Genomic DNA, 14,557 nt, shown 5'->3' on the forward strand with positions numbered 1-14,557 from the left:
CTATTTATATAACGAATATGAATTCGGAGGGCAGAAATGATTAAATATTAAAGCATTAGACCTCTCACTAAAGGCATCAGTCATACAAAAGTTATACTTAAATCCAAACTGGTTCTCTATTAAATTGGTAAGAATGTCTCATCCTATGTTCAAGAAGGGCCTTTTCCACTTTATTCAGATTACAACTGCTCACATTCGGTTGTTTGAAAAGGAAATAATCTCCAAAATGTCGTTATTTTTTAAAGAAGCCTTAGAAAGTGTGTTGCAATTTCAGTTTAATCCGCCTGAAAAGACAGAACAAATAATACAACAAATATTGTGGTTAAACTCAAATATACTAATTGATAAAGAAAATGTATTTTTCGAAGAAATGTTTAAAAAAGGTATAATTTTAGTGAATGATATCATAAATAGGACTGGTGGAGTTATGTCACACATACAGCTAACACAGACATATGGAAAAGTCTGCTCTACCCAAATTGACAACCAATTAATTGCAGCATTACCACATAAATGGAAGAGGCAAGTAGAAGGGGAAAAAGTAAGGAACTTGTATGTCGGCCCTGTTTTAATAAAGAACATAAAAGGTTAAAGAAAAGTGTGATAAATAAAAACATATCCCAATTTCATTTAAGGAACAAAAAACGAACAGCTGTGCCATATAAAATGCTAAATAGTTGGGAAGAGATTTTCGATTTTCCCATTCCATGGCACATGGTTTATGAATTGATACGCAAAACTTGATACGCAAATTTTTCAATTTATATTACTATACAAAATTCTTGCAACCAATAGAATGTTATATATATGGGGGATACAATCTTCCCAGCTCTGCAGATTCTGCTGTGAGGAGGCAGAGTCATTAGATCATTTATTTTGGTATTGTCCATATGTAGCGCGTTTTTGGTCACAGGTCCAGGAATGGCTGAAGAATTGCAACATTTGCCTAGAACTAACGCTGCAGATGGCAATACTGGGTGATTTGAAAAGCCATAGTCAATCAATCAATAATATAATTATTATTTTAGCAAAAATGTTTATTTTTAATTTACAATCTGTAGAAGCTATGAGAATAGAAAGGTTCAATACTTTTGTGAAGCATCACTGCACAGTTGAAAAATATAAGGCAATTAGAAATCCAAAATGTATGATGTTTGAGAGATAGATGGGATGGGTTGAATGGAGTTGAAGGGTGGGACTAATAACAAGATGTATAACAAGAACCAATGTAAAACATACGGGATCTGTAAAATGTATATAGGTTCAGAACTTTTGTGAAATAGCACAGTTACAAAGAGAAATCAAACTGGATGGACATCAGAAATATAGGAAGGACTAAAAACAAACAAAATATAACTATTGTAAAATAGATTGTGTCTGTAAAATGTGTATAAGATATATAAACTGAAGGTAGAAGCCTAAGTGCTATTGTTTATTAGTTTACTCCAATTGGGGGAAGGGTGGTAGGGTTTGCGGGGGAAAATAAAGGTATATTTAAAAAAAAAGTATGTCTACATAGGTATGTGTATGTGTCACGCCCTGACCTTAGTTCCTTTGTTATGTCTCTATTTTTGGTTTGGTCAGGGCGTGAGTTGGGGTGGGCATTCTATGTTTTTGTTCTATGTTTTATATTTCTATGTGTTTGGCCGAGTGTGGTTCTCAATCAGAGGCAGCTGTCTATCGTTGTCTCTGATTGAGAACCATACTTAGGTAGCCTCATCCCACCTGTGTTTTGTGGGTTGTTGTTTCCTGTTGTGTGTCTGCACCAGCCAGAACTGTTTCGGTCTTTATTCTTTGTTATTTCAGTGCTCATTTAATAAATATGGACACGTACCACGCTGCACCTTGGTCCTCTCCTTCCAACAGCCGTTACAGTATGTGTATATGTATGTATGCGTATATGTATATATTTACCCAAAAATATATGGGGGATTGGAAATGATGCAGACAATTACATTGATGGAAGCAAAATTCTTTCTGCAATATTAAGCTGATCCACCCCTAAGAATTTTTTTTTTCATAAAAAAAGGAAAAAAAGATGATTGTTTTATTATATGCAATATGTATGGGTACAACTCTTACACCTCAAATAAGACTTTCTTTTTGGATCTTGCTGATAAGCTTCCTGAGCTGCAAAACAAGTATACAAATGCATTGCTTATAATACCTGGAGACTTTAATGAAACACCGGATAACTCTTTAGATAAATTTCCACCTAGAATAGCTCAAAGATCTCAGAATAGTGACATCATCACCTCATTTTGAAGTAAACTGACAGGGATCGATACATGGCGCTTCTTTAGTACAAACTTAAACGAATGCACCTGATGTAATAGGTCAATGATGGTCAGATCCAGAATTGATCGGTTTCTCTTTTCTCCCCCACTTTTACAGTATGTACAAGAACTAAGTCATAAACATGCTCCTTTGACTGATCATAAAATTATATTATTGAATTTAGAATGTTCTGGAAAATCCAGTGGCATTCGAAGATAATGGAAACGTAATAATTCACTCCTAAATGAGCCAGTCTTTTAACAAGAGCATAAATAACTTGATCTTAGACTAGTTTAGGTCAAATTATTTAGAACCAAAGCATGGAAGTAACTGGGAAATATTTTAATTCAAAGTAAGATCTATCTACATGGCACACAGTAAGGAACTAAAGAAGCAACATTTTTTGAAAGAAGATGAGCTTCTGAATAAATTGAATGTTTTTTTTTTTTTTAGAAAGGGGCCTTTTCTAGATCTAGAGAACAAGGAGGGTGAGAAAAACAGCCATTGTTTTGCTCTTGAAAAAAATTAACTATAAGAGAAAATCTCTTTCTGCCTTAAATATTGACAATACCTTGTGTAAAGACCCTAAGCTCCTCTCTAACTTTGTGTATTCTTTCTATGAAAATCTGTATAAATCAAATTTTCACGGGATTGAATGTGAACATTTTATAAAACAGGGCCATGTTCCAATTAGATTGGAGTTTTCTATAGGAGAGATTAGAGATGGTCTTAGATCTATGAAGAAGGGCAAAGTACCTGGAACAGATGGTCTTTTGTCTGCATCATCAAAAAACACATTGTCCGTCAACATCTCAATTTCTCCCAGCGATGAAAGAAAACAAAATCCATCTTGAACAACTGTTCCCAGCGTGACCTCTTTATTATTGAAGGGTTTTATTGTCCAAAGCAGAGGGTCTGTCACGTTTTGTCTACCCTGCTCTATCCCTATTTGTAGCTGATCAAACCAGTAAGGATATCAACAACACTTTTCTAGACTTTATATGGAAAAATAAACAACGCAAACTTAAGAAGTCTGTAATATCAAACCAAAGAGCTGATGGCGGGCTTGAAGTACTAGATTTCCTTGATATCAACAATATCTGGATAAAAAGATGTATGGTTAGCTCTGAAACTATATGGTACTTCATTCCCTGTCATATTTTTATGAAATTGGGTGGTCTTCAATTTTTGTGGAAGTGCAACTATTCTCCAGCAAAATTACCCATCAAAACACAAATGAGATTACCCAGGCACTTCTGTGGAACAGCAAAGATATTGTTGTTAAAAACAAGTCTTTGTTCTTTCCTAAGTTATTTGAAAGAGATATATTTGTGCTTGATTTATTTGACAAAGAAGGAAATATACTCTCTTCAAATCAAATCGAATTGTTTTTGTCACATGCGCCGAATACAACAGGTGTAGTAGACCTTACAGTGAACTTACAAGCACTTAACCAACAATGTAGTTTTAAGAAAAATAAGTGTTTGGTAAAAAATAGAAAAGTAAAAAATAAAAATAAAAAATAATTAAAGAGCAGCAGTAAAATAACAGTAGGGAGGCTATATACAGGGGGTACCGGTACAGAGTCAATGTGCGGGGGCACAGGTTAGTCGAGGTAATTGAGGTAATATGTAGGTAGAGTTAAAGTGACTATGCATAGATAATAACCAGAGACTAGCAGCAGCGTAAAAGAGGGGGCGGGGGGGGGGGGGGCATCACTGCCATACCAGGCAGTGATGCAACCAGTCAGGATGCTCTCGATGTTGCAGCTGGAGAACCTTTTGAGGATCTGAGGACCCATGCCAAATCTTTTCAGTCTCCTGAGGGGGAATAGGCTTTGTCGTGCCCTCTTCACGACTGTCTTGGTGTGTTTGGACCATGACAGTTTGTTGGTGATGTGAACACCAAGGAACTTGAAGCTCTCAACCTACTCCACTACAGCCCCGTCGATGAGAATGGGGGCGTACTCTGTCCTCCTTTTCCTGTAGTCCACAATCATCTCCTTTGTCTTGATCATGTTGAGGGAGAGGTTGTTATCCTGGTACCACACGGCCAGGTCTCTGACCTCCTCCCTATAGGTTGTCTCATCGTTGTCGGTGATCAAGCCAACCACTGTTGTGTCGTCAGCAAACTTAATTATGGTGTTGAAGTCGTGCCTGGGAATAGAGTCAAATCAAATCAAATTTTATTGGTCACATACACGTGTTTAGCAGATGTCATTGCGAGTGTAGCAAAACGCTTATGCTTCTAATTCCCGACAGTGAAGCAATATCTAACAAGCAATATCTAACAATTACCTAATACACACAATCTAAGTAAAGGTATGGAATGAGAATATATAAAAATGTGGATGAGTAATGTCAGAGCGGCATAGGCTAAGATGCAATAGATAGTATAGACATAGGTGTTCAGGGAGTACAGGAGGGGACTGAGCACGCACCCCTCAGGTGCCCATGTGTTGAGGATCTGCGTGGCAGATGTGTTGTACCTACCCTTATCACCTGGGGGCAGACCATCAGGAAGTCCAGGATCCAGTTGCAGAGGGAGGTGTTTAGTCCCAGGGTCCTTAGCTTAGTGATGAGCTTTGAGGGCTCTATGGTGTTGAACGCTGAGCTGTAGTCATTGTAGCATTCTCACGTAGGTGTTCCTTTTGTCCAAATTGGAAAGGGCAGTGTGGAGTGCAATAGAGATAGCATCATCTGTGGATCTGTTCGGGCGGTATAGAAAGTTCTCAGAAACATATAACTTTCCAGTACATTATAAAGAATTGAATTCCATATGCAAAGCAATACTTGCAGGACTTACTCAATTAATGAAATCTCATTTGTGTTTTGGAGAACATGTCAAGATTGATGCACAGTTTATGTTAGAAGGTTGCCCCCTGCTGGATAAGAAATATAATACATAATAATACATTCATAATGTTATTTTAATGTTATTTTATGTTTCTTCAGAGAAAATACGTAAGGTGATGTCCTATGTTTTTTTGTTATTCATTTGTAATTTGACATTTTATAATAATAAAAATAAAATATATATTTTTATAATAATAATATTTGTAGCATATAACGCATAGAGCAGTGGGGGCTGGTGGGAGGAGCTATAGGAGAATGTGCTCATTGTAATGGTTGAAACAGAGTAAATGGAACGGTGTCAAACACATCAAAGATATAGACACCACATGTTTGACTCCGTTCCATTAACTCTGTTCCAGTCATTACAATGAGCCCATCCTCCTATAGTTCCTCCCACCAGCCGCCACTGGCAGAGAGAGAAGTTGACCATGTTGCCTGTGCTGTGCAAGTTGTTATGGATTTGCAATAGCACTTTTTGTCCTGTAGATGGACATGTAATCCTATTTTTCCACACGTACAGTCAAAGGCATATGATCAGTCTCGGATTCAGTTAGAAAATTCAACAACAAAAAAGTTTTTTTTGCTCAATAAAATTATCATAGAAAATATTTTTTTACAATATGTTTCCATAGGGCCTGTTTTCCAAATGTATGGGATAACTCACTCTTAAACACTCACAGAGGCCCCGTAGGCCCTGTCTTGAGATGTTTTATTTTTTATTTTATTTAACTTGGCAAGTCAGTTAATTAAAATAAAATTATTATTTACATATACGGCCTACACCGGCCAAACCCGGACGACGCTGGGCCAATTGTGCGCCGCCCTACGGGACTCCCAATCACCGCCGGTTGTGATACAGCCTGGAGATGTGCTTATCATAGGATATTGTGGCAGGTTATAAATGTTAGCTCCTTGAACCTCTAGGCTCACTTTACTATGTGGCTGGTTTGTCATTCCGAAGCCCTAATTTGTTATGTCAGTGTGTGGAGGGTTTGCTCGCTCTCTGTAACTGAAGTCGTCCAAAAGCATAGCTTTTCTCAAGGCAATAAAATACCTTGCAATGTGGAGAAGGGCGCGCGTGTGTGTGTGTGTGTGTGTCTGTGTGAGTGCGTTCTTATTATGTCTATCCTGTCTATTGACAATGACTCCTTGGAGTTAGCTATTTGGGCTGCCTTGGGCATCTATTGTCACATGTGTACCCACTGTGAAGACGGTCATGACAAATTGTGCAACTTCTTTATGTTAGACAACATAATGCATTAACTATTCCTCCATTTATTCTCAAATGCATTAGGTTCCAAAATGGTTTTAGAGGTCTACTTACAGGGAGAAAGTTGCTCACAGTTTATCGGATGATTCGTTTGGCAGCAAATTTACGCTCCAAGGTTATCGCTCAGCTTCTCATTGGACGTCATTACTCCGTAGCACCTCCTCTAAAGACTTCGTCAGGCTTTATCCGGCTCCGGTTTGTCGGCTACAACTTCATAACATTTTCAATAGTCAACTGACTTAGGTAGAAGTTGGATACCTTGAAGTTTATTGCTCGGTGGAAACGTTGTTTATTCTGGATAAAACAAGGCGTTTTGATTAGGACAGCTGTCATTTTGAAGTTCGTTTCAGTTGACACACAGATGTAAGTGAATGACAGTCTGTTTCTCATTTGAGCGTGAGTGTACGACTGACCGACTAACTATTCAGGTGAGCTTTTAACACTTTAAACATACATTGCCTGTGTGTTCTATTCAAGTTTAGCTCGTATTATTTCTGTTCAACTCGTGCAACTGAAATATTTATACATTTATTGGGAGATGCTATCGGATTCTGAATACTGAATAAATAGTGTTTGGTTACACAGTCCCAGTGGTGTAAAGTACTTAAGTAGTAATGCAAAGTCTTTTCACTGAAATAGTTTTTTGCGGTATCTGTACTTTATATTTTTGACAACTTTTACTTTTACTAAAGAAATTGTGTACTTTTTACTCCCATACATTTTTCCTGACACCCAAAAGTACTCGTTACATTTCAAATGTTCAGGCAGGACAGCAATATGGTCCAATTCACGCATTTATCAATATAACACATTGTCATCCCTACTGCCTCTGATCTGACGGACTCCATAAACACAAATACGGGGGTTTGTAAATTATTTATGAGTGTTGGAGTGTGCCTCTGTCTGTCTGTCCGTAAAAAAAAGAATAATAATAAACAAAAGAATCGTGCCGTCTGGTTTGCTTAATATAAGAAGTTTGATGTAAAGCTTTTACTTTTTACTTTTACTCAAGTATGACAATTTAGTACTTATTCCACCACTGTACTTAACTACATTTAAAACCAGATGCCTTTAGACTTTTACTCAAGTAGTATTTTACTGGGTGACTCACTTTTACTTAAGTCATTTTCTATTATGGCATCATTACTTTAACTCAAGTATGACAATTGAGTACTTTTTCCACCACTGCAGTCCTAGTTTAAAAAGATCATGCTCCATATTTTACAACAGGTGATGTGTGCATACTGGGGCCCTGCACTGTTATTGCAAAATCAAGTGTTTTCTATGGTGTATGTCTGATTATTTGAGACACTAAACTATTGAAATAGCCTACAGTCATCAATTTGCTCTGAGTAACTTCTTCAACATAGATAAGCTGTAACCAAGGCTGTCTTGACAACATGGTCTCAGAGACTTGTTTATTATTCTGTATATACATTTCAGACACTCCATTTAGCATATTATTTTATGTTTCATATGGCATGTATTAATTTGTGGATGTCCATCACATTACGAATTACAATTCCTATTATATGTTAAGAATTTGCCAAACAGGATATGTTATGAATTCTAGCTAGGTGGCTAACGTTAGCTAGGTGGCTAAGTTTAAGAGTTAAGCCACAACTTGCCGTGGCCGGGAGTCCCATAGGACAGCGCACAATTGGCCCAGCGTTGTCTGGGTTAGGCCATGGGGGCTTTAATTGGCTCATCGGGCCCTAGTGACTCTTTATGGCGTGCCGGGTGCCTGCAGGCTGACCCCAGTCGACAGTTGAACGGTGTTTCCTCCCACATATGCTGAGCGCTTGTTGGCTGCTTTTACTTCACTCTTCGGTCCAACTCATCCCTAACCATCTCAATTGGGTTGAGGTCGGGTGATTGTGGAGGCCAGGTCATCTGATGCAGCACTCCATCACTCTCCTTCTTGGTCAAATAGAACTTACACAGCCTGAAGGTGTGTTGGGTCATTGTCCTTTTGAAATACAAATGATAGTCCCACTAAGCGCAAATCAGATGGGATGGCGTATCGCTGCAGAATGCTGTGGTAGCCATGCTGTTTAAGTGTGCCTCGATTTCTAAATAAATCACCAACAGTGTCACCAGCGAAGCACCCCCACACCATCCTCCATGCTTCACGGTGGGAACTACACATGCAGCGATCATCCGTTCACCTACTCTGCGTCTCACAAAGACACGGCGGTTGGAACCAAAACATCTCAAATGATTTGACTGTATTCCAGGTGAAGATTTCCTGGGAGCATAACCATTTATAAAACGTGGCTCTTACTGAATGTACAGTAGTTCCTGCCAATTTGACTTTAATCCTGAGCCCTCTCAATGGCCAAAGGATTTTTTTTCTATAAGGGCCTTATTCCCATTGTTAGAGCAGAGATGTTAATCTTCTACCTTTTTTCATGTGAGCTTTCCAGAATAATCTCTCCCTTCTTGCCCATGCAGGGGAGGGGGAAAAAAACAGTTACACAAGGTCTCACTACTTCCTGTCACTTTTATAAGTGTCTTATAAGGGCTGTGCCTGCATATCAGCCCTGAGGCAAGACAAAAATACACCAGGAGCTAGTGGTGTCAGTGTCACTGTTGAACCGGATGGGTTTCTGTCAGAGGCCAATATACATTCTGGGAATGTTGACTGAGACCAAAATATTCATACAGAAAGAAGCATGTGAGCGGGAGACAGACGTTTTCCTTTTACAGTATTATTAATGTGATTGCTTGTGTGTTTTACTAGGTAACTTTTGGACATTGTATGTCGCAAAGCACCACATAATGCACATACAGTGTATTCTGTATTCACATTTTGTCACGTTACAGCCTTATTCTAAAATGGATTCAATTGTTTTATAAATGCTCCTGAGTGGCGCAGCGGTCTAAGGCGTCACTTCAGGCCCTGGTTTGATCCCGGGCTGTATCACAACTGGCCGTAATCAGGAGTCCCATAGGGCGGCACACAATTGGACGAGTGTCGTCCAGGTTAGGGGAGGGTTTGGCCGGGGTAGAATAAAATTTGTTCTTAACTGACTTGCCTAGTTAAATAAAATAATCTACACTCAATACCCCATAATGACAAATCAAACTGTTTTTTAGAAATGTTTAGAAATGTGATATTTCAGTTTTTCATAAGTATTCAGACTCTTTACTCAGTACTTTGTTGATGCACCTTTGGCAGTGATTACAGCCTTGAGTCTTCTTGGGTATGATGCTACAAGCTTGGCACACCTGTATTTGGGGAGTTTCTCCCATTCTATGCAGATGCTTTCAAGCTCTGTCAGGTTGGATGGGGAGCATTGCTGCACAGCTATTTTCAGGTCTCTCCAGAGTTGTTCAAGTCCGGGCTCTGGCTGAGCCACTCAAGGACATTCAGAAACTTGTCCTGAAGCAACTCCTGTGTTGTCTTGGCTGTGTGTAGTCGTTGTCCTGTTTTGAAGGTGAACTTTTGCCCCAGTCTGAGGTCCTGAGTGCTCTGAAGTAGGTTTTCATCAAGGATTTCTCTGTACTTTGCTCCGTTCATCTTTCCCTCGATCCTGACAAGTCTCCAAGTACCTGCCGCTAAAAAACATCCCCAAAGCATGATGCTGCCACCACCCCGCTTCACCGTAGGGATGGTGTCAGGTTTCCTCCAGACATGACGCTTGGCATTCAGGACAAAGAATCTTGATTTCATCAGACCAGAGAATCGTGTCTGCCAAAAGGCCCCTAAAGACTCAAACTCCACGTGGGCTGTCATGTGCCTTTTACTGAGGAGTAGCTTCCGTCTGGCCACTACCATAAATGCCTGATTGTTGGAGTGCTGCAGAGATGGTTGTTCTCAGAGAGGAGTCGGAGAGGTGCGTGGGGCTTTCTTAATCGACATCAACGTCATCAGCACCCAGGGAGCAGTTGTTGGGGGTTAACTGCCTTGCTCAAGGGTAGAACAGCAGACTTTTTTTTTTTTTACCATGCCAACTTGAGGATTCGGACCAGTAACCATTCTGTTACTGGTCCAACCCTATTAATCGCTAGGCTACCTGCCGCCCCTATAGCCAGTCCTCCATGAAAGAAATTCAGTACATCCTTCTGTTGGCTAAATATGTGTCCAGGAAATAGCCCCTCTGTGTGGTTTATTCCCTTAAAAAATATCTGGATTAGTTAGACCATTCCTGGTGAACAAGCAAACCATTAGGATACAGCAGTTCTAATGGCTTCAATATCATGGTCTCTAATGGTTTTCAATGGTAAGTCCCAAACACACACAGTATAGTGATTGGCATTGGTATTGGGTTGGGTTTAATGGTAAATGGTAAAGCGTTAGGTTGCTAAAAAGAGGACACACTGAATTGCTTTCATGGAGAACTAGCTTGACTTGTGAGGATGACCACACCATTTTCATCATGAGCAAAAGCTATTGGTTTTCTACCCAAAGTTGCAAATAAAATGTTGTGATCCATTTAAAGCTGCAGTATGTAACTTTTTGGGCGACCTGACCAAACTCACATTACAATGTGAGTTATAGAGCTATCAGTCTCATTGAAAGCAAGTATAAGAAGCGGTAGATCTGTGCTATGTGCGCTTTTCTATGCTTCCCGTTTTTAAGTTTTTTGTTTTTGCATCTTTTACTTTCAGTTTTGTACACCAGCTGAAAATACAATGTCTTTGGTTATTGACAATATATTTCAGTGATTTAGATGGTACAATGATTCTCTATACTATACTTGCTTGTTTTGTAACATAAACTGAAATGACAAATCAAATCAGATGTTATTTGTCACATGTGCCAAATACAACAGGTGAAGTGCTTACTTACAAGACCTTAACCAACAATCTAGTTTTAAGAAAAAATGTGTTAAAGTATGTACTAAGTAAACAAATACAAAAGAAAAATAATCAGAGCAACAATAAAATAACAGTAACGATGCTATATACAGGGGGTACCGGTACAGAGTCAACGTGCGGGGGCACAGGTTAGTCCAGGTATTTGAGGTAATATGTAGGCAGAGTTAAAGTGACTATGCATAGACAATAAACAGAGTAGCAGCAGTGTAAAAATGTGAGGGGGGGGGGGGGTCAATGCAAATAGCCTGGGTTGCCATTTTATTAGATGTTCAGGAGTCTTGTGGTTTGGTGGGTAGAAGCTAAGAAGCCTTTTGGACCTAGATTTGGCGCTCCAGTACCGTTGCCATGTGGCAGCGGAGAGAACAGTCTATGACTAGGGCGGCTGGAGTCTTTGGACATTTTTAGGGCTTTGCTCTGTCACCGCTTGCCATAGAGGTCCTGGATGGCAGAAGCTTGGCCCCAGTGATGTACAGGGCCGTACGCACTACCCTCTGTAGTGCCTTGCAGTCGAAGGCCGAGCAGTTGCCATACCAGGCAGTGATGCAACCAGTCAGGATGCTCTCGATGGTGCAGCTGTAGAGCTTTTTGAGGATCTGAGGACCAATGCCAAATCTTTTCAGTCTCCTGAGGGGGAAAAAGGCGTTGTCGTGCCCTCTTCACGACTGTCTTGGTGTTTGGACCATGATAGTTTGTTGGTGATGTGGACACCAAGGAACTTGAAGCTCTCAACCTGCTTCACTACAGCCCCATCGATGAGAATGGGGTTGTGCTCGGCCCTCCTTTTCTTGTCGTCCACAATCATCTCCATTGTCTTGATCACATTGAGGGAGAGGTTGTTATCCTGGCACCACACTGCCAGGTGTCTGACCTCCTCCCTATAGGCTGTCTCGTCATTGTCGGTCATCAGGCCTACCGCTGTTGTGTCATCGGCAAACTTAAAGATGGTGTTGGAGTCATGCAGTCGTGGGTGAACAGGGAGTACAGGGGGGACTGAGTACACAATCCTGAGCGGTCCCTGTGTTGAGGATCAGTGTGTTGTTACCTACCCTTACCACCTGGGGGTGGCCCGTCAGGAAGTCCAGGATCCAGTTGCAGAGGTAGGTGGTTAGTCCCAGGGTCCTTAGCTTAGTGATGGGCTTTGAGGGTGCTGTAGTGTTGAACGCTGAGCTGTAGTCAATGAATAGCATTCTCACTTAGGTGTTCCTTTTGTCCAGGTGGGAAAGAGCAGTGTGGAGTGCAATGGAGATTGCATCATCTGTGGATCTGTTGGGGCGGTATGCAAATTGAAGTGGGTCTAGGGTTTCTGGGATAATGCTATTGATGTGAGCCATGACCAGCCGTTCAAAGCACTTGACTACAAGCGTGAGTGCTACGGGTCTGTAGTCATTTAGACAGGTTACCTTGGTGTTCTTGGGCACAAGGACTATGGTGGTCTGCTTGAAACATGTTGGTATTACAGACTCGTTTAGGGACAGGTTGAAAATGTCAGTGAAGACACTTGCCAGTTGGTCTGCTCAGAGAACACGTCCTGGTATACCTTTCGGCCCTTACTCACACAGTCATCCGGAAACAGCTGGTGCTCTCATGCATGCTTCAGTGTTGCTTGCCTCGAAGCGGACATAGAAGTAATTTAGCTCATCGTGTCACTGTGTAGCTCACAGCTGTGCTTCCCTTTGTAGTCCATAATAGTTTACCATCCCTGCCACATCCGACGAGCATCGGAACCGGTGTAGTAGGATTCAATCTTAGTCCTGTATTGATGCTTTGCCTGTTTGATGGATCGTTGGAAGGCATAGCGGGATTTCCTATAATTGTCCGGGTAAGAGTCCCGCTCTTTGAAAGCGGCAGCTCTACCCTTTAGTTCAGTGCTGATATAGCCCAACCAGAAGCCATGGATTACAGGCAATGTACGTACGGTCACTGTGGGGACATCGTCATCGATGCACTTATTGATGAAGCCAGTGACTGATGTAGTGTACTCCTCAATGCCATCGGAAGAATCCCGGAACATATTCCAGTCTGTGCTAGTAAAACAGTCCTACAGCTTAGCATCTGCGTCATCTGACCACTTCCGTATTGAGCGAGTAAGCAGGAATCCGGAGGATAGAGTTATGGTCAGATTTGTCAAATGGAGGGTGAGGGAGAGCTTTGTACGGAGTGTGCTAAGCTGCCAACAAGGCAGAGGGTGGCTACTTTGAAGTATCTAAAATATATTTTGATGCAACACTTTTTGTTGTTGTTGGTTACTACATGATTCCATATGTGTTACTTCATAGTTTTGATGTTTTCACTATTATTCTACAATGTAGAAAATAGTAAAAATAAAGAAAACTCTTGAATGAGTAGGTGTGTCCAAACAAGACTGTACATTCCCAGGTCATTTAAGGCTAACGTTTGAAACTGTCCATTGGGCAGACAGACGGGGGGCCATGTCAAGCAGGAAGTTTTCTCTGATAAAGTTAACTGCTTAATCTGGTAAATGCTAATCAATTAAGAGGACTGTGACTGAGTCAGACCATGATCTTCAATGGATTGTTCTGTATTATTTTCATGATGAATCTAAGTTAGAATATTATTAATTCGATTTCATTTCTGACTGCAATGCTATTTTTTTTGGTCAAGTTAGGTTATGTCCTTTTCTGATTGGACGAAAGGATCACAACTGGCCTGAATAATAGGATTATATTTCATAATGGGATTATATTTCATAATGGCCTTAGGCCTTCTCTGTTTGTGTTCCTTCTCTTTCACCTCGAACAAACAGTCCCGTCTGTCCTGAATCAGGTCCATATTTCTCTGACATTCCTACAGTGGATGTTTCCTGCCTCAGAGGAAACGGAGCGTGCTGGAGATAATCAGCATCATATTTAAACCTGCATGTCACCAGCCAACCGCTTTAAATTCCCATTCACCACACCACCACTCTGACACGCCTAAAACCTTAACGCCTAGTGTGAGACCATTGGATCTTCCCTCAGAAAAGCAATGTGCTATGCTCCAGACTGTGTCTGATATTATGATATTCTCATTGCCTGTACTCTACAAAGATCTGTTTACACAGGCTGTTGTGGTATGAAGAGAAGTCTTTGTGAATCTCTTTAATTGGTGCTCTGAGCCAGTGAGCCACGTTTTTCAAAGGTGTTGCTGGCACACAGTCTGTCTGGCCAGCTTCGTACTGTGCCTGCTGGACAGACAGCACTGTTCTGTTCTTGACATTAACCCTCTGTGGTACTCCCTATGTGGTACTACAGCAAACTCATTTTGCTTTGTCTCCAATTAAACTAATTTTTTATTATTTTTTAAACGAGTTTGAGGGAATGTCTTACAGTAA

The 14,557-nt window shown here is 40.6% G+C and overlaps 1 protein-coding gene across 6 annotated transcripts in view; it reads left to right on the plus strand.

Annotated features, from left to right (window-relative positions):
* Positions 1-6,588: 6,588 nt before the first annotated feature.
* LOC129866776 (F-actin-monooxygenase mical2b-like) overlaps positions 6,589-14,557 on the plus strand; it is a 79,703-nt gene continuing 71,734 nt past the window's right edge. For all 6 annotated transcript variants that reach the window (XM_055939649.1, XM_055939650.1, XM_055939651.1 and 3 more), the window contains exon 1: positions 6,589-6,830. The gene's annotated coding sequence lies outside the window, so the exon portion shown is untranslated. The remainder of the gene's footprint in view (positions 6,831-14,557) is intronic.

This window comes from Salvelinus fontinalis, chromosome 12 (assembly GCF_029448725.1).
Source record: "Salvelinus fontinalis isolate EN_2023a chromosome 12, ASM2944872v1, whole genome shotgun sequence".
Classification (NCBI taxonomy): Eukaryota; Metazoa; Chordata; class Actinopteri; order Salmoniformes; family Salmonidae; genus Salvelinus; species Salvelinus fontinalis.